Source organism: Copadichromis virginalis, linkage group LG14 (assembly GCF_057382275.1).
Source record: "Copadichromis virginalis isolate Kocher_CV1m ecotype Utaka linkage group LG14, C_Virginalis_male_GT1.1, whole genome shotgun sequence".
Taxonomy (NCBI): domain Eukaryota; kingdom Metazoa; phylum Chordata; class Actinopteri; order Cichliformes; family Cichlidae; genus Copadichromis; species Copadichromis virginalis.
The window spans coordinates 24,303,978-24,325,747 of record NC_140631.1 but is presented as its reverse complement, the minus strand read 5'-3'; the positions used below and the strand labels follow the sequence as shown (position 1 = coordinate 24,325,747).

At 40.0% G+C, this 21,770-nt stretch overlaps 1 protein-coding gene across 2 annotated transcripts in view; it reads left to right on the top strand.

The window, feature by feature from the left end:
* grik4 (glutamate receptor, ionotropic, kainate 4) overlaps positions 1–21,770 on the top strand; it is a 370,076-nt gene that overhangs the window by 76,294 nt on the left and 272,012 nt on the right. For both annotated transcript variants that reach the window (XM_085430050.1, XM_085430049.1), the window contains exon 2: positions 16,413–16,595. The gene's annotated coding sequence lies outside the window, so the exon portion shown is untranslated. The remainder of the gene's footprint in view (positions 1–16,412; positions 16,596–21,770) is intronic.

The window sequence follows — 21,770 nt, the reverse complement described above, 5'->3', positions numbered from 1 at the left end:
ACAGTCAAATACAACTATCAAGAAATAATCAGACTGAATGAAAGCAGGATCAAAGTGAAAATCCTGTATGGGACTGGCTCATGATGCCATAACTTTTAATCTCATGATGGCAGCCAGTTTCCCTGTCTTGTAATGGAAAATAATTTGACTTTCAATGTGAGTGCAGTACTGGTGCAGTCTACAGTTCAATCCTGTTCCCGTGGCAGCAAATTGGATGGTATCCAATGTTATAGATATTAATGGGCACTTTAAGTACAGAGAGAGCACAATGACACAGTGGGAGAGAGGTGGGTGTAAGAAGGAGCCAAGTGTGAGAGACAAGAGTTTTCTGAATACAGTATCTGAACGTTGAAACTGAAACAATTTAAGATCTCCACATAAACAGGGAAGAAGACGTCTAATGGACTTGTTTTATATGCGATTATAAAATCAATACTTGCCATTTGATATGTATGTATTACCCTTCAGCTAGCACACTATCAGTAATACATTAACTAACTCAGTATCCTTACTGGTGAAGTGCAAGGGCAAAGATAATAGTTGCTTTTAACTAAATGATATTCTGTAAGTTCTAGCCCTGTGCTCTCGTCTCACATGTACAGTGTAGGGTCATGTGGACATGTTTAAATTGCACACCCACGTACACTGACACTGATGATGAAACCCAACACAAGCTATAACAGGACAGTCTTTAATTTCAGAGTATTGAATTGAAGAAATTATATCAGCACACGTATCTGTTTCTTTCGATTTCTGTGCTTTAGGGTCGTTACCTTACACTATAAAGCACATTGAGGCAACTGTTGCTGTTATTTGGAGCTATAGAAATCAGATTGAATTGACCTGAATTGAATGATCAGTTACAAATAATGTAACCTCATTGAAACTGTCAAAGATTATAAATAGAACAGCTTCTCCTGCTCAAAATTCTGCACAAATTGAATAAATAAATGTGGTCCACTGGAGACGTAGCTGTTCATCAAGCTCTTGTGGGTTAGAAAATGCAGACAATGGATTGATGGGGTGATCTGGGGCATGTCGCTATTTAAAGGGAATAGACCACAGGATGCAGTTTTGTTCAAACGCAGCAAAAGAAATTTACATTCTTATACAGTAATGGCAGCCAGCCTTGATGAACCCGTTTTAGTTATGGCATCCATCTACTTGATGTCAGGCAAATGCAGGAAAATGAAACATTGGGCATTTCAAACAACAGAAATTTTTCAGGAGAGTGAGACTATTTATCACATATAATGTGATGGAGTGGCTGTGAAAGTCTTGGAGAGGTGGAGATTCCAATGAATTTCATTTGTGGGGCAGTCAGCAGAACGCCTCTACATCCGAGGCTGAAAAACTTCAGATTCTACAGACTGTTTTTAAATTTCAAACAAGATGAAAAAGGCAGCGCGCCATTATCTCGTTCAGCGCAATTATTGCGGTGGATTCGCTCTGGGAAGATTTGTTTTTATCATGTTTATTCAAATGCTTATGTAAATCTTTTTGAGGGGGGGTTAAAGCATACAGGTTGTTCTTTTTTCCTGCATGTGTTTTGACACATTTCTTGGATTATGAAAGTTTGCAAACGAGTAAAAACATTGAAAAATGCTATCTAATGAACACAGCTTTGGATGTTTACCATTTGGATTTATTTGATGGGATGTAAAATAGGAATTATGGATGCTTTTCATTGTATAAAAGGTAAACATAGTACAGGCTAATGCAATTAAAACTGATAGAAATTGAGCAAAATGTACTACATATGAAAATGTAAGGTTCATATAACAAAGAGCATATAAAATACACAAGGCTTTGGTCAGTTTGATGATTTTAAGAAATGTTAAAAAGTACGAATGAGACAGAAGAGATCTGTGTGTTGCAGCATTGTTATCATTTTCATTATTCTGGGCAGTATGTTAAATAAGTGTGAGATAATAGTCTGTTAAATAGGAGAGATGATGACGTTCCAGTCACTGGGTTTGATCTCTTTTTTTATCAGCTCTTGGAATTTTAAGATGGACTGGCCTTGGCCTCACCCCATTTGGCAGTCTCATCTTTTCCCTCTTTCTCCCAAACACACACACACACACACACACACACACACACACACACACACACACACACACACACACACACACACACACACACGCGCTCTGGCTGAAGCTGACCATTACAACAATGTTAGCGCTGTCTGTCTCGCCCTGCTTTGATAATTAGAAATCGGACCATGTTCCTCTCGTTCACAAATTCCCCACTCTGCCATTGTTGCTTGGGGCCACCGCGCTGTTTGGATGAAGGCTGATTAAATTCAAGTCACTGAGTAGTCGCAACGGCTGTAACAGAGGGAAGGAAAGAACAGCAGAGGAGCCACAGGAGGGGGTGTTGCTGGGAGAACAGGCTCGGAGTGTGATAGCTGTCTCTCCCTGGGTGTCATCCCCTTTAATCGCTAAAGTAGAGCGGTAAAGAAGCTAACATGGCTTTTCTCAACCAGCTGAGAAACTACTCGATTCATGATTTGTGGATCTGATTTTATGCGGTTTTAGAGCATATAAGGAAACCATTCCTGCTTGACCATTTCTGAGCAATGCCTTCAGGCTCTGTACTGGGTGTCTGTCCCATGCCATGTGTTATAGTAAGAGCAGGTGTTTTGATGTCCTGCTGTATTGAGGTCCAAGCAACAGCTGCTGCCGTGGCGGGAACGAAAGGGGCCGCTGGCACATAAAGTAGGAAAAAACATGGCCTCTTGTCAAAGACTACACATGTATAATAAACTGGACAAATATCAGAGTTAAATTTGATTTTCACAGTGATCCTCCAAGTAGGGTTTCTAATAGAAAAATGTTGGTCGGATCTACAGGTGCGATATTTTTTGCTTTTACAACCCACAGAGCTTTACAATGATTACTTTCTAGTGTAAATCGTGACTTTTTTCATGTTTACTGTCCATCAAATTCCTTAAAATTGCATTTATTTGCAAGCAATGTGCATTACAGTGAGTTTGTATCTGTAACTATGTATGTGTATAAATGCATATGTGGGTAAGCACATGCATCTGTATTTATATTCTTAAATTATATCCTTTTAATACACACCTGTATATTGTTTGTTTGTTTGGTGACTCTTTGGCAGTTCAGGTTATTTGTTAGCATGCAGCAGCTTCCAGGGTTGGAAATCTAAGCCAGTGCGGTTATGTCAAAACTTCCACGGCTTCCAATGGCCACTTGAGGCTGACTCTAAAAGAGAGTAAATCCCAACAGACTCACAACTTTACCAACGGCATTAACATGTTTATAGTCTGGCTAAAAAACCCTGTTTTGCTCTCTGTGGGGTGAATTATTTATAACTATTTTGGATTTTGATGTTGCATAAAGTTAGAGGCAACTTTAATTGACAGGTTTTTCCGACTACCGATTCCTTTGGAATCATCATTATGTGGCAGTGAGTATATTTAGCACAGTGAAGCTGGGAGGCAGAAGGAGAACTTTTTTCAGGGCCTGTGCAGGCAGTATAAAACATGGGCATAACTGCCGTGAATTCATGCAGTGACTTGTGTTTTCACAAGTGTTTTCACCACTTCCATCTTGGTTTCTAAAAATCAAATGTGACAATAGTGGGCCATGTGTGTCTTTGAAACTGCCTTAAAATCGTATCGATTCATACTGTATGTGACAGTACTGGTTCTGCGACCCAATATTTGTGTTTCATACTCACAGTTACAGTAATTGTTTGATTATTTTTGTTGTTTTCTTTAGTTCTTAGGCTGTGTTTAGTTCTTGTTCCCATGTCTACTTTATGCTTTTCCTGTAACCCATATTTCATGTCTAGTCACCCTTGTTGCTATGTTCCCTATGTCTCCCTAGTTACTGTGTTACTCTTGTGTGTCCTGAGTCTGAGTTTCGGTCTGTGTTTCCTGTTTTATTTTGATAGTCCCTGTCCTGTGTGCAGCATGACTGATTTTGCTTCCCTTGTCTCGTTAGGTCTGATTTGTCCCAGCTGTGTTACCACCTGTTCCCCATTCCTTTGTCTTGCTTGTGTGTTTAAGTTCTCTGTTAGTTGTTGTTAAATAAAGCTGCCTCCTTTAGTTCACGTTTTCCGTGAGTCCTGCTTTTAGGTCCTACATCCTGCACCGCAAAACATGACACTGTACTTATTTCTTTGAATAGGTGGTTGATTATTCTCTAGTGTAAGGTCACAAATTTCACACAAATCCAGTCAGTGGATTGGGAAATTATTGACTCCGTCTGTGGAGAAAATTGGTCGACCAGCCGATGTAGTACTATAGCTTCTCCTAGAGCCTTGCCGGTAGCATGGCTAAAACCTGAAATCTGACAGCAGACAGTAGACGGCGGGAGCCAGTGGCCTCAGAAAACAGCTTGTTCTCATAGCCCTGTGCATGCCACGAGGAAAGACGAGCATAGGGAGAAGAAAGTGGATCAGCTGCCTATGAAGGTAAAAATCACTGTGTGTCCTGAGGTGAGATCACTGCAGCTCAGTGTGCACCTGATCTGATTGAGGCCTTAGATCAGCACAATCCTGCAGCGCCAGAGATGGCTGGCTTACTCGGGTAGAGGGTGATTGATGAAGACAACAACCTCATCCAACTTTGGCAAGCAAATGAAAGGCATATTCATCTCATGTCAGAACACTCAGAAAAAGATATACATACAAGCCACCGGCGTGGGATTGGAAAGCTTATTTTACACAGATTTTAATGTTCTCCTTTTGCTTGCTTTCCCTCTGTAGTCTGACAAGAAAAAATAGAACTGGAACAAGCTGCTAAATGAACATTTTCCTAAACTAATGTTTTCTTATCATTTTTCTTCTAATTAACAGGTTCACATTGTGGGAAGATAGAAGAGATCAAATGTTTGAAAAACATGCTCTAATTTTGTCCTACACTATCAACATGAAGTTAGCAAAACTCTCACTTATGTGATTATTTTTTAGTTACCACCCCCTGCTCCAGTTATAACACGGCCTGCCTGTATTTTGTATTCTGTGAACACTGGTTATGCGCATCTGTTATCAGCTGCTCATCAAATTCATCATTCATGCTTGGTACCGTGTTATTGATCTTATTCCATCAGTCTTTGTCAGTAGTCTGCTTGACGGTGGATATTAAACACAGCTACTACATTTTCAGTTGAATCAGTGGTGTGCTGCTAAGAGACGTTGGGAAGTGCTTTTCAAGTAAAATGAAACATTCATTAAATCTGTGTTGTGTTTTATCTGCTACTCCAACTCTAATTTCCTGGTCCAAACTTGTTTTATTTTTCTTTTTGTAGTTCAGGTGCATAAAAAGAAAGAAAGAAAGAAAGAAAGAAGGAAGGATTAGGTACAAGTGGATAAAATGGTAAATGAAGATTTTTGTTTATTTTTGTCAGAGGCTTTATTCCAAGTTTGAGCTGCAGATCACAAACTTCTGTTATGAATTACAATTTAATTTTCTCTGAGGTAAAACAATTACTTCCAGACAATACACAGCTGAGATTATTAAATTACTTTGAGGCTGAAGGAGGATGGGAGTCATGAAAGTGTGGGTGGGATAGAAAGAGATGTGAGAAGATTAATTTAGCAGCCCGGGCAGGGAACCAGAGGCGACGTCAGAAAAAGAGAAGAATCCAGTTAGGTCGGACGAATAAGACAGCAACACGGCCAGGATGTCAGCAGGTCCTGCTCTGTTTGAGCCCCTGATTTTGTTTGTGAACTGTAATGTCTTCACCTCTAATCTCATACACAAGGTTTTCTTTCCTGTCACATCTCTGAGAGCTTGTTTAAAAAAAAAAAAAAAGTAAGCTACTTACTTACACAAGTAATTTCAGTCTTACTTGTGTAAAGATTTTCCCCTTAATAAATAAACTTCCGTATTTACTTGGATTATCTACATCTAATATTAAATTTGTTTGATGAGCTGAAACATGTAAGTGTGGCACATGCAAATAAATCAGTAAGTAAATGAATGAATAAAAATGCTTTTTCTCAGCTCTTTAGGTTTCTGACCATATGGGGAAATTCATTCTTAATCACGCTTACTAAACGTAAGCTGAAAGAACAATAATTGCTCTAGACTGATTTTTGATCAATGAACAAGAATGCTCATGGCGATTAAGAATTCAGGAAGTGGTGATGGACTTCCTTTATTTTCCCTTTATCCAAATACAAAGGAAATACATTTGCATATGTTATTTAATCTTTTTAATAGAGAATGGAAATCCTTAAACAGCCATCATCTAAGCACACTCTGTGGCATGAATACAAATGTTAGGTATCACGATCGCAAAAGGGGAAAAAAACCAAAGAAAATTTGTTATAGTGACACAAATGGATGTTTCATGTGAAACAGACATGCATCTAAATGTATAGCATGCATTAGTGTGATAAGCAATGGGACAACTGTCTCACGGGTGAGTTTGTTAATGCAGGATGTGATCAGAGTGTCTCTGCAAGAACAGTCTGTGCACGTTTACATAAAAAGGGATAATAACGTAGGGCTTCATTGCGTAAAGTCCTCATTACAAAAACGAACACACATATGAAAGTTCCCATGTGCAAAACAGTGACTCTGGGATATAGTGTGGAGAAAATTCAAACGGTCAAGTCATCCTTCATCATGCTTCCTGCAGTTGGGTGAGTGCATGTGTGGGATACAGCAGGAGAACAGCCTGGATGCCTGAAACCTTACAGGTTATGGATCTGGTGGCTCTCTAATGCCCAAATTCACTTACTTAGCAGTCGGGGTATTTAGGCTCTTGCAGAGGGATGGTGATGCATTGCTCTACAGAAAAGTGTTGGGCTGAGCTTTTACCACAAAACAAAAGGATAGCATCATTGCAAAACTGAATGCAGCATAATAATCACTTTTTCTCGATTATCTTATTTTTGGAATCATTGCAAGCCGAAATCATAATTGAAAATAAAATGTGATTAATCAGCCTGCTCTGCACAGCATTATTTGTTCTTTTTCCTTTATTGTCTTCCTAAATATAACTTTGTTTATCCAAATTTGTTTCCTCCCTCATGGCTTCTAAACCAGAGTTATAATAACCTGTATGCACTTGTCATATCTCAGCTACTTTCCATTAAATCAAAGACATCAAGGTCACACTGGGATGAAAACTGCCAACTGCCGAAAGTGCGAAACGTTACTTAATTGATCCAAGGCATGGATATAAGATCATCAGAAGAGACAAACAACTGATTATGCATAACAGCTGTTAAAAACACATTTTTATTACCAAACTTCATCAACACGATTGATTTTTAGCGTAGATTAGGCCAGACAGTCTAAGCCTGAAGGTTGAAATAATAATTAAAATGATGGTTCTTCGTGTTAAGACAATTTTACCAAAAAAGATGAGGCTTATGAAAATTTACTGAAACACAATGAACAGAGGAAATATTACACCCTGAAGCCTCAATGATATTGTCTCCATTGATTGCAATATTCGAGAGAAATTGAGCAAATATTTGATTTAACTCTTTAAATACCAGCTTGTTTTCAGTTTTGATGAAATGCAAATGATCTGTCTTAGGTTTATAGCTCGTCACTCTAAACAGCCCAAAGAAGCACATAGTTGACATCGGCGACTCATATGTGATGACTTATCTAGCAGACATAATATCAAATTCATATTACAAGTTTTTTGCTCTTTAGAACTTGAGCTGTCACATCTCCACAAGTCTCACACGCATTTGTGATTGTGTTGATTTAATTTACAACCCAAGCCAACGCAAGGACCCTTTTTATTTATTTATTTTTTACATTAGAACTCTTTATGCATTAATAAATTAAACTCAGAATGCACTGCGGCCACTGGCCTACACTAGCATGTCTCTCTCAAGGCCCTTTCTCAATGTCAGCTAGTCTTCATGGTCAAGCATCTCATCAAACAGTCATTACTGTGTGTTGTCTGTGTGGCTGTGATAGGCAAGCAGGTTGAGAAGGAAACTGAAAAACAAAGCTGGAATCACCCGGAGACTTGAATAACAGATAGACTTGGATCAATAGAAGGGATGGATACTTTATGAAGCGCTTAGGGCAAGCAGCTCATAATGATCACAGGAGTGTGTAAATTAGCTTTTGGCACACAACGACACTAATGAATCATTGCTTATAAGAAGGGAGATGAGACCGGGAGCAGGAGAAGACACGATAATGAAATACATTCTCTGTGGCAATTGAAATGAACTGAAATAGTTTTATCATTGGTGCATGTTTAACTATGCAATATTTTCTCAATATTAAAAATATAATATATATATCCAATATCTAATTAGCAAAATGTCAAAGAAAACATGGGAAAACTATTTGTTTCATGTGCATTTAAAGAAAACATGCATATATATATATTTGAATAGAAGCAGCATGGTGATGCGGTGGTGGTCCAACAGCGAGAAAGCCATAGATGGTCGTCTGTATAGGTTATACCCAACCTCTTACCCTGTTTCCATTGGATATTGGGTGGATATCTTAACCGACTGAGCAGAGCTTTAGACGGGGCTGTGAGATACTTTGGTGTTCCTGTTGAGAATCCTGTTTGTGATGGGTGATGTGTGGAAGTACACAACATCCTGAATAACTTATGATGCACGTAAGATGCTGAGAACTTGTACCGGAACAATCTTTGGGATTTATTTAGCAAATTGAAGTGTTGAGAAGTACGACATATTATGTTGTTGTCAACAGTGTGATTGCACTGGACAGTTAAAACTCAGTCAAGGTAGGCTAACGTCACATAATGCGAGCTAACATGACATATTGATAGGAGAAACACTATCTGTCATGTCTTTCAGAAAACAGGACGTTTTATGTGTCTGAACAGATACGGGTCATTTTTTGGTTTGTGACAGCAAGATTAGTTTTGTGCGGTGGTCATAACTCAAATGTCTGTGTTCTTGTCTCGGTGATGGATTTACAGGCAGAATTTGAATCATGTTGAAAAATGTAGTTAACTTTTTTTTTTTCTAACAATTGTTGAAACATTTCTTGCCTGCTGCATTGTTATCAACAGGATTTTCTGACAGAACATTTTCTTCCCGAGTTAGTCCTGTACTCCTGCTTTTCCTGGAAGTTGGTAAATTATGCATATACCTGTATAGCCTCAGGGAAATATATTGTACTCCAGGCCATTCATTATTATAAATGAACATGCACAACTGTAGCATTCACGAACAGCTGGTGTCCTCGGGTAGGCTTAAACCCAACGTGATTCATCGCCATGTTGCTTTCGTAATTCTATCTGCCTTGAAGCAAGATGCAGGGACACACATGTAGTGTGGATGCCTGCCTCTGCTGGCTGCCTGGATCAAATAAGCCTCTCTGAAATCCTTCCCTGCTGGCAGGACAGTGCACTTCAGGCCTACCTCATCAGTTTCCTAAATGTCCATAGCATTGCATCAGTTAGAGCTTTGTGAGAAAGCTCCTAAGCTCCTCTTTGACACTGTCATATCTGGATGTCTTTTTGAGGGTTCCCCATTGACTGGTACCTCTCCGTGGGCTCTGTTACTCAATCTGTTTTAGTATTTTTTTTTCTACCTTGAAAGTTCAGCATCAATATTGTCTTCTTAAGTCTCAGCCTGGGGTGACGATGCACAAATGGGGCACCACTGCTGGCCACGAGAAAGCGAGTGAGAGGGAAACAGTGGGAGAAAGCGTGTGTGCAACTGCCCATTGGTGTGTCTAGTGCAGAACTGATTTAAGGCCGCAGGCCACAGGAAGGAGGCTGCTCTACACTCAGGGCACGTCCCTGAAACCAGCAGCAGAGGAAGCACTACTGCCATTCAGCAGCATCGACTGCAGACGCCTAAATGAGTCTGTTCTGTCCTGCAAAGCCCAACGTGGCAGTTCGCCACTTGCTCAACTTCTCCAGCTCCCCTCCCTGCTCCTGCTGCTTCATCTTTCCTTTTTCTTTCAGTCACACACCTTTACACTTTTACCATCTCTCCCAGTCATTCATCTTTTAGTCACCACTTTTTTTAAACATTCACAGTCCATCCAGTAACTATGCTCTGATCTGTTAACACCATTTTATTGCAAAGTCCAAACTAGAAATGCCAAGATCAGATGATGACCAGAGTCACAAGGTCTGTAGGGTTCACAATACAGCGACCTGAGCTATCTCATATGGAAAAGATATATATATATATATATATATATATTATAAAGTTTGTATCTGTCTTGTGTGAAACATATATGAAAACAGAGTGAAAAATACAAGATATAAGATCCCTTGAAAAATTATATAAATGAAACTTGTATGTTTTGGATACTTAATAAAACAATATATGAAAGTAATGAGAAAGTGGCCACTTTCATGAGGAAATCATATAAGCCTTATATGATTCACTATATGAAGTAGGCCACATCTTGCGCAAGTCTTTTATAAGTTTTTTCTATTTCTTTTCCATATGGGTATGGTGTTCGTTTACCGCTCTCTGTTGGCAGTAAACACATGAATGCCTTCGTCGAGGACATCCTGACGAGGATTCAGGACCTGCTGGAGCTCACTCCACCTGTGAGTGGAACACAGAAGCCATCTATGTCCACTGTGAGCGACCATCTTTGAACAGAGGCGGTGGTTTACGACACCAACTGTCTGCCATCTATAATCCAGTTTTGAGTTCCCTCCCCAGACGCCTTAACGCCCACTCACATCCTGGGCTATCTGACCTCAGGAATTTGCATGATAAGGTGGGGCCAGGTTTCACAATGAACTCACCCGATACCCTGGCTGATTGGGACCCACACCCGCTTTCACACCTTGGCTCATGTGATTAGGTAGAGGATCATCAGGGGTTCTTTGTCCCTTTTAGGGGGAAACTCCCACTAGGTTTAAATCTGGGACTCCCCACCATTTGACCTTAGAACTGAAGAAGCTTCTCAGATGAGAGGTGAAACGTCTTCAAGCAACTTAAAGAAGTCCAGACGCTTTTCTTTGCAAACTCCTTTGACATGGGTATGACTGCTACATAAAACTACCAGGGTGACAAAGCTCCAAAGGAGCTTCCTAAGCATGCTGTGTTTGCGTTGCTCTTTAAAGCTTCTTTAAATTCATGCATGTGTGTCATTCTCATTATCACACACATTTATTTAGAAGGACATGTCTATTTACCTCTTCTGGCTGAAGAAGGTGTTAGCCATTAAACTTCTATACACCTCACATAGCATGACTGTGATTTGACTGTGTAAGGCCCAGTCGGTCATAATATCTTCCACTTATTGGCCAAGTTACAAAAAGGCACAGGCCAAAAAAATGTATCAGTTCAAGTGTATCCTGCTAGAATGAACATGGTAGCATACCTAATCACCAGTAGACTAACCCAGTTTCTTTTACACCAGACATCCTCAGTGTCTGTCACCCAGTTTCCACAGTTTCTGCCTTTAGCAGATGCAGTTGTGAAAACACATAGCTCTTACTGAAATTTGTCACCGAAAATGTTGACAAAAACGTTCTGGCCGCTAGATTAATAAACAATGGAAGGATTACGGCTTTGTTTTGATTAAATCTGTTTGCCTGCCTGAATCGGGCCATATTTAGCACACAGTAACGTGTGGGTTGTTAGCTAAAACGGTGAGGATTTGTTTCTTCATGCCTGCATATTTATGGTATCGCTGCGTAGAACTTTTCACCTAATGTCCCTTTGCCACCTGGGGGTTGATGGAAGTGGAGTGGGATGGGTTAGTATCGGGGACGGTGTGATGACAGCTCGTGAATTCTAAAAGCATTATCTATCCCCGGCAGCCAGCCTGAGCAGCTTCCTGCCGCCTCTCATCTCTCCTGTGTGTTGCATTGAATATGGTTCTCCAATTGGGGTCATGGCACAGACCGATAGGAAGCTATATTCCTTCATAACTAGAGGCAAAGCTACAGAGTTCAGTATTAAGAACAGAGTTGGCAGATCTGACCACAAGCTGCCTGGCAGACCAAGAATCTCAAAGTTATAAACATTAGAAAACAAAAAAAGTGCCTTAGGGGATGCATCATTCTCCCGATTTACTACTTTAAATTCAGTCTGTGATATATCATCCAGAGTGGTGCTCTCTAGTGGTAAACTTATGAGTGTCTGCTTCCAAATAAACTGATACCTTTATTCTGAAACTCTTCTATCTTTGCATTTGCAGACTGAAATTTAGCTCAGCTCATTTTAAAACACCAAGAATCACTAACTAGTTGTTATGAAGCCTTGGCTTGTTTTGTTTTGTTTTTTTGCTCTTTATTGCATTACAGGAGTTTAATATGATCTTTTTTTTTCTGGTCAGAGTCAAATAACAGCTGGAACTAATACAATGTCTTATCTTGTTCTAGCTATTCTTTGGTATTTTCTTTTTCTTTTTAGGCAAAAGGCGAAACACCCAAAGATGGTTAATTTGCTATCAAATAAGATTGAGAGCAAATCGTCAAAGATAAAATTAGGTCACGTTGATGTTATTTGCAATGCAAAATTACACACAAGTGATTAATACAGACATTTTCTGTTGATCATCCAATCCTTTGAGCATTAAAACCAATATACATTAGTTTATAGGTTGAAGGGAAAGTTCGCACAACAAAGTGAAAATGTTTATAACATCTTAAAAAGAGTTCATTATAAGTCCAGATACAGACACTCAGAATACGTGTTCCTGTTTTGTGTCCAAACCTGCATGAGGGTGTCCTAAAATCGTTAGGTTAGAAATTTTGATCATAGTTGTTGCTGCAATGTTTTCTGCTAAAACAAATGTCAGAGTGGTGGGTCGCTTTACTGCACTGTAGTGGGTACAGTGCAGCAACTCTTAGCGGCTCTCTCGCTCATCCTTCCCTTTTTCTCCCCTTTTCCCTGATCACCTATAGGGATTGATGATCGTGCCAAAGCAAAAACAGAAAAATCCATACCTCTCTCCTGCCCTTTTCATATTGCATTGATTTCATGGTGAAATATCAATCTGCATATGTCATGTACTATTGCAATGCTCAAAACATATTCAAAGGTAAATTATCATAAAACTGCTTTTGAGGGCATTTTTTACAAGTTGAGTTTGGACAGCTTCTCATTTGTAGAGGAAGGTAAGGTTAAAAAAAAAACTTCTGGTGACTTTGACTTACAGGCTATAAATAAAATGTATGAGTACACTTTAAATTGCACTGACGTATCCACACACCAATATAGGTACATGTTTGGGGTGCAACTACACTTGCAACTGCAGTTAGAGTGGGATAAAAGTAGCAGTTTGTTTGCTTGTTTGTTTGCATAAGATATGATGATTTTCCTAAATAGGTGGGAGAAAAATAGTGTTGATTTTGCAAAATCTATTGCAGAAACAGCACAGATGTTACTTGTAATGATAATAATATTAATAATAATAAGCGTCTCAATTAAATTCAGCCATTACTAATTTTATTATGACTGAAATAGATTTTTTTTCTTGTGGTAAAAATAAAGACCAGTCTAAAAATGAGGCTTATTTTTCAGTGCTGATAAATCACCCACTATTTGTTCTTCCACAGCTACGATATGCTTGTTTGTCATAAACCTTTACCACGGGAGTGTTGACTTGCCTTTGGCTCATTTAGGTTTGGGGTTATAGAAAGGGATGGATCGAGTAACTTTGTAACTTCCTAATTAAACAATATGCATGTTTTTTTATGATGTTCAATATGTTTCTGAACATTTTATCTGCGAGCTTTATCTACCCACTGTTTTTGCAATTACTACTTACAAATTTAGAGTTGAGAACGTGCAGGAGGACTGAAGCCTAAGGGTAATCATCTTGCTGTGCAGATGGTCCAAGATACATGAGAACAATTTCATAAGGTCTTCTCATAATGTAGCTTTGGCTCTGCAGTGGTTGTGTATATTTTAAAATACACCCTGCAGCTTGCTCATCAGGGGTGTTTTTACTACATCACAAGCATACCGCTCACAAACATTTTTCCACCAAAACAGGGTGGATTAATTCTTTTAACATACTAAATGCACGTGTCATGGTGTAGCTATTTGCACACATGTACATCTCAGGGGATTTAGTCAGATAAATATATAAAATTAAACACATGTTTTTATTTTTTAAACAAATTTACTGATGGGAAGCTCTTAGTAGTTCTGGTACTTTTTAACTTTTAAGCATTCAGAACATAGTTCTCTTTATTTCATGTTTTAATTTAGTGTATTCCACAGTCCACAGTACATGATGTGAAATATCTCCACATGATGACATTTGAGAGCAATAGCCCAGTTTATTCAATGTAGGGCAGGTCGTACAATAGAGATTTGAGTCCTCTGGGCAGTGTTTTGGTGGGAAATGGATTCTGTACCTTTGGCTTGTATACAGCAGCCTAAAGCTTTAAGGCAGATAAAAGAACAGAAATAAAAAAGGAGGAAGAGGGAGTGAAATGAGTTGGAGGGGAGAGCAGGGCGAAGGAACATTCAGCAACAATATCCTTTTTGCTGAAACTTTACATATGTCAGCACTTCAAAAGTTTTCCTATTACTATTTATCCCACATCCCCTCCAAGAGCTCCAGATATTCATTTGATCTAACCTTTTATTCTGCTCCTACTATAATACTCTAAAGCTAAATGCATAAGATGCATATATTCTTTCAAACTTTTTGCAAGTAATTAGAGACAAGTGGATTTCCGGGCCGAATGAAACATCGCTTTGAGCACAACAATTGATTCATCTTTGTAAAATAGCTTTGCCACCGGAGGACTTTCAGGACAAATCTAAGCTGGTGGAGTAGCAGTGCTCCCAGTATCTCTCTGTGTCTGTTATCATTGCACAGTAGCAGTATCTGTTATATAGTAGAGCGTTCCTACTGAGGAATGGGCAAAATATGAAATCTACAAGAGACAAACTACCAGAACCAAATTGTTTTCTATTGGCTGCATAATAGGATTTTTTGGAAGATGGGAGCACATAGGGCATTTCTAACAGTGAAGATCCAAGAGCAGAGGAAGTGAAGGTGGAAGAGTTTAAAAACCTGGGGTCAACCATCCAAAATTAACAGACAGTGCACAGGAGAGGTTGCGAAGAGGGCGCAGGTAGGGTGGAGTGGGTGGAGAGGAGTATCAGGGGTGATTTGTGACTGAAGGATAGCGGCAAGAGTGAAAGGGAAGGTTTACGAGATGGTAGCGAGACCACCTATGATGTATGGTTTGGCTGACAAAAAGAGAGGAGGCGGAGCTGGGGGTGGAGGTGGCAGAGTTTAAAGATGCTGCAGATTTCATTGGGAGTGACCAGAATGGACAAGATTAGAAATAAGTGTATCAGAGGCACAGCTCAGGTTTAGCCTTTTGGAGACAAAGTTAGAGAGGCAAGGCTGAGATTGTCTAAACATGTGCAGAGGAGGGAGAGTGGATATTTTGGATAAAGGATGTCAGATGTGGAGCTGCCAGGAAGGAGAAAAAGACGAAGACTTTGTGGATGTAGTGAAAGAGGACATGCAAAAGGTTAGAATGATAGAGGACGATGCTAACGATAAGGTGAGATGGAAATGGATCCACTATAGTGGGCAGCCAAAAAAAGAAGTGTGCACAAAGGTCATTTGAATGCAGTACTGTCTGTCAGATTGTTTATAATTCATTTTCTTAGAACTCTGACAATCACAGTGGGCTGCTGCAAGCTCTGCTTATGACAAAGAAAATGTAGCTTTCAGCAAGTGCTCTCCATGACTTGATGTTTATGTTCACTCAAAGGAAGCATGGTAAGTTGGTGTGTGCTGAAAGTTGCATGGCAGGTACTGAATCTGCTAACAAAAGACGACAATTTCACTGTGGTGCAAAGCGCTGGGGTTGATCTCTGGGGAGAGGTTTAATTCCCCCCTGAGTAAGGGTGCCATTAAAATGCAATGACATGAGATTAATGTTCATCTTGAAGTGACATTTGCTTTCTCATTTACTGCAAAAATTGTCTTGGAATATTGGGTGCTAGGTGTTGTTTTGAATGCTGATGAGCTCCCAAAGCTGCTCAAAGTATGTGCGGTGACAGTGTGAAAAATGTTGGATGTGCTTTATAAAGAGGAAGGGGATCTAGCTGAGTAAGGGACAAACAGTAAAACAAGACCATCAGCAAATTGGGACTGTGAACTTTGAAACTGTGCAGATTTCAAACTTACTGTATGCGAGATAAATGGATGTCCTCAGCATTAATATCTGGACTGCAATGGGAGTTACCTGATCACAAACCTGATTTAAAATGCATTATGTGGTTGCTTTTGAAAATATGTAGTTACCTAAGAATCCTGAGGAGGACAAAAAAACAAAAATGTATACATCTTTTGATGCCCGGTGCAAGTTAAAGGCTTAGATTACCTGGTTATGGTCTGTGTGTATGCGCTTCAAATAAACCTATTCATTTTTTTCTTTCTCTCCTCTGACTCATATTTCTTTCTCTCTCCCCCCCCCCCCTCCCCCTCCCCCTCCCTTTCTCTCATACAGAGTGCCTGTAAGTAGCAGCTCCATCTTCTTTTCCTTGTGTGTGTACCCTCTGCAAGAGCCGGGGACACATACTATATGTGTATGTGAGATGAGGAGGAGCTAAGTGGCTACCACAACCACCTAGATCAGACAGCCTCCTGTGCTGCAAGATGGATTAGAGCCCCACACCTCAGGAGATCAAAGGTAGGAAAAGATGTTTGGTAATCAGCCGCCACTCACCTGCCCTGTTTAATGACAGCGCGGAGAGTAAAGGAAAGAGAGGAAATGGTGAATGACAATGAGTTTAGACTAAGGTCTTTTTGCCATCTGTGGGCTGTAGGGTGTGTAAGAGGGATACACCATGCTGAATGTCAATATTTATTTTGTATTAAAAAAAACTTCACAAATGTGAGCATATTTCCACTGAAATTTAAAGTTGCACATCACATGTGGTTATTGTCCCCAAATATAAGAAACTTGTACAGAAGCATCCTTTAAACAAAGCGTCCATATAGCAGAGAAAATCTGTTTTTCTACAGTAGTCTACTATAAATTGAAGTAAAATGCTTTTATAATACTGGCACTATTTGAGGGTAATATTTGGGTTCAAGAGGTTAATTCAAGTGGAAAAATATCAGCAATCTAAAACATCACTGGTAAACACTAGGATAGACCTTTGAATTGCCGCCCACGTCTCCAATTTTGTCAGCAGCTCCAAAAGACCCAGTGTTGCTCTTGTGAGTTGAAGAAGCAAGTCAGCGAGGGAAAACGCGCTTCTGCTCTTAGTATTGTGATTAGTATGCTGTATTGCTCGCTGCATCTATAAATAAAAGTGTAAGCCGAAGGCCAGGCAAGTTCTCTGGGAGTTGTTGAAAGTAATTCTGGAAAATGCAGAAGAAACACTGACTGAATTAGAAGCAGATCAGGGGGGGGGTGGAGAAAATAAACGTGCGTAACAAAAAGGCGAATCTGACTTCACGAAATAACATGCAGAGCAACACAACGGTATGGGAGACGTTCAGTTCCGATGTACTCCAACTTCAGTTGGAAACTTGAGAAATTTCCAGGTCTGAAAAAGTTCCAGTTAATTTTTTTTACACCAAAAACATCCCAGTTTAATTCGGAGTAGTGTTTTTTCATTTTTACGAAGTTTCAGTGGTAAACTACTGGTGGTGTTTTCAGGATTTCATAAAAGATACAAAAAGCCACTTTCATGCTTGTGGCAGGATTTTTCATTTTTAATCATTAGCATTTTTGCCACTGTCATGTGAGTTTTCTGTTTTTTTTTTTCAAACCAGAAATCACCGTATTTGGATTATGTGGTCAATATATCATTATGACTATGAATATATAAACACTAAGACACTTGGTTAGCAAGCTGCATCCATGCGATGTATGAGTGCAGAGACAGAGATTATTAATTAACAGGCTTTATAAGTCTTTAATTTCATGCACCAAAATTTGAAACAAACTCTGTGTTTCAAATTTTTTCTGAAGCAGAAAAACTAGATTCAATTCATTTTTATTTATATAGTGCCAAATCACAGAAACAATTGTGTCAAAGTGGTTTATATTGTAAGGTAAAGACCCTGCAATAATACAGAGAAACCCCCAATAATAAGATGAATCCCTATGAGCAAGCACATGGAGACAGTGGGAAGGAAAAACTCCCTTTTAACAAGAAGAAACCTCCAGCAGAACCAGACACAGGGAAAGGCAGCCATCTTCCATGAATGGTTGGGGGTGAGGGGGGGAAGATATGATAAAGACACACTGTAGAGGAGAGCCAGAGATTAATAGTAAGTAATGATTAAAAGCAAAATGTACTATAAACACACAGTGAGTAAAAAACAGTGAGTGAAGTAAAAACAAATAATGCATCGTGGTAAGAAGCCCAAGCCTGTTGCAGGATATCTACAGAAGCCCTAACTGTGTTTTATTAAAAAGAACATTTTTAAGCCCAATTCTAAAAGTACAGAGAGTGTCTGTCTCCTGAATCCAAACTGGGAGTGGAAAGCTGAAAGCTCTGCCTCCCATTCTACTTTTAAATACTGTAGGAACCAAAGTAAACCAGCAGTATGAGAGTGAAGTGCTCTATTGGGTTCAAATGGTGCTATGAGGTCGTTAACATCCAATAAGGCCTGATCAAAACCACTTTTTGCACTAGGCAGTAAAGATGATGCTGTAAAGTTGGATATTTAAACATCAGGATGAGTGGGCATGAACCTGCTTTTGGAGTCCAACCTCAGGTGGCCACTAGAAGAACTTTTTGGCCTTTATTTTTCAGTCCCAAAGGTTTCCGCATGGTCAACAATCTCATCTTCTGGGTAAAAATCAAGTTCCTTTTTGTAAACACAACACTCAGACTTGCCCTCCTCATGGTTGATTTATGGTGGTCAAGTGAGCTAGAGAGTCAAGGGAAAACAAGAGCTTTAATGAGAACAAAGGTGTGAATGGCTGAAATAAAACTTTATTTTCTGCTTGCTTAGCAGAGGTTACATTATAAAGCACAAACAAACACACCCACACCTCCATGTAACCACGGCAGAAGACGCTACATTACCAGATTCTGTGTGAATGTGGCTGAAGCTTCATCTGACTGCTGTGGCCTCTCTGCTTCCTGTGCGATTACAGCGCTCAATGTCCGCAGACACACAGATCTGACACAAGAACAGAGCAGATTCCCAAATGTAGAGCAGACATTGCTTTTTTTCTGATAAGAGTGCACTAAATTGCCTCATCTTCCAGTGTCTTTAGACTGCAGTGAAAATGCAGATGATCAGCTGTCGGGAGCTAAGCTTTCATTTTATAAAAACTTCCTGTGAGGAAGCGTGGAGCAGCTTTAGTGTGAAAAGGTTCAAGGGTCAAGTAATCCCAAGCTGCTAGAGAGATACTAGCTCTTACAGTGCCTGTAACTACTGTAATTAAAGGGCTTGTGAAGATTGTGAAGTCCAAATTGTATGGTCCTCTGTCCTTAGTCCTTGAAAAAAAATAAAAGAATAAATAAAACAAACAGATTGCTGCAATCTAACAGTGACACACACTTTCTTTTTTGCAAAATAACTAAAGGAAAAACTGGACTTATTTTATATCACAAAGCTGCTTATTGTACTATAATTTAACACTGTTTGCATGAAAGGGGATTACTTTATTGAGATTTCTTCAGCGGAGGCATTTTTGTCCGCACGTGTAAAATGAATCCATAAAAATGCATTTTCTGTCTTTTCTTTTTTCCTTTTGTAGATGAACTTCCGTCACCTACACCCATTTTCTAGCCACAAGTTTAGATATAACTCTTTTTTATATCAGACGTTTTCCTGATCCTGGACTGTCTAAGGAGCTTGGAAAGAAAAGCGTCTGGACTTCTTTAAGTTGCTTGAAGACGTTTCACCTCTCATCCGAGAAGCTTCTTCAGTTCTAAGGTCAAAAAGGTGGAGAGTCAGGGGAGTCAGTCAAGGGGGCAGGGATAGCTCAGTAGGTAGAGTGGTGGCCCCATGATCGGAAAAAAAAAAGGTGGAGAGTCCCAGATTTAAACCCAGTGGGAGTTTCCTCCCAAAGAAGGACAAAGGACCCCTGATGATCCTCTACCTAATCACATGAGCCAAGGTGTGAAAGCGGGCGTTGGTCACAATCAGCCAGGGTTTCGTGTGAGCTCATTGTGAAACCTGGCCCCACCCTATCATGTGATTTCCTGAGGTCAGATGGCCCAGGATGTGAGTGGGCGTTAAGGCGTCTGGGAAGGGATCTCAAAACTGGATTATAGATGGCAGACAGTTGGTGTCGTAAACCACCGCCACTGTTCAAAGATGGTCGCTCACAGTGGACATAGATGGCTTCTTTCACTCCTCTTTCAAACCATCTGTCCTCTCTGTCCAAAATGTGAACGTTGGCGTCCTCGAAAGAGTGACCTTTGTCCTTTAGATACAAATGAACTGCTGAGTCTTGTCCCGTGGAGGTGGCTCTTCTATGTTGTGCCATGCGCTTGTGAAGTGGCCCACATCCTGGACCATCCAACCTCAGGAAATCACATGATAAGGTGGGGCCAGGTTTCACAATGAGCTCACACGAAACCATGGCTGATTGTGACCCACACCCGCTTTCACACCTTGGCTCAGGTGATTAGGTAGAGGATCATTAGGGGGTCCATTGTCCCTTTTGGGGGGAAACTCCCACTGGGTTTAAATCTGGGACTCTCCACCATTTGACCTTAGAACTGAAGAAGCTTCTCGGATGAGAGGTGAAACGTCTTCAAGCAACTCAAGGATGTCCAGACACTTTTCTTGCCAAGCTCCTTAGACTACGATGACCTGGATGACTGAGAACCTTCACAGACTTATTTTTCTGAGATACTCACTGTTGTTACTGTGCAAAATGTTCCTTTTTGGCTCTGGATTTAATTACACGCTGGCTACAGTTACTAGACAGTACATACTAGTGGTGCAACGGATCAAAAATCTCACGGTTCGGATCGGATCACGGTTTTAAGTCACGGATCGGATCAATTTTCGGATCAGCAAAAAAAAGAAAAAAAGACAAAATTTTAACATTTACTTATTAACTTATTTAAATATTTTTTTGCCCATTAAAAAACATTCAACTCAATACTCATTCCATGCAATTATATAAAAACAAATTAAGGTGCAATATAGGGCAGTACAGGGCTTTGTATCCAACACACCGCTGTGATATAATGAGCGGTCACGGTCACGTATCTTTCCGTTGCTCTGGAGGTCCACCCATTTGTAGTTGGGCAACAGACGATACATGGGACAGTTCAGCCAAAACTTTAAACTTTTCCTGCTCATACATACCTGGGTACGATCTTGTCACTGAAGCGGACACGCAACAGGATATCATAGCGTGGCTCAAGCACGTTCATCATAGTTTAAACCCCTTGTTTTGCACAACGGAATAGGGCCTCATGTCTGGAGCTAAACACCCCAGTAGCTTTTGTAATAGCTTTAGCACGGTAGGATTGGGGAGCAAATGGCTGCTTAAATGCCGCAAACTCCTCTGCTCCTCCACTTGGACCGCTAGCGCTGGCCATAACTATTGCTTGACAGACTGACCACGCCCACCATACACATACTTTTTTTCCTTCTTTTTCGAATCTTCGGATCACGTGCGTGCCGAACCGTGGAGTGGGATCGGTTGGGATTACGGATCAACCGTGATCCGTTGCACCACTAGTACATACTATAAGTTTCCCCCCCCCCCAACAATAGAAAGAGAAACTCATTTGTAATCACATTTTAACTTTTTTTTATGAACAAACTCTATCATTTCTGTACCTCAAGATAGTAACACTAAAATTTAAAAGAAAATATTGGCTTCTGTAGTTAGAAAGAGGTCCAGTGTGGCTTTGAATACTGATGCTAC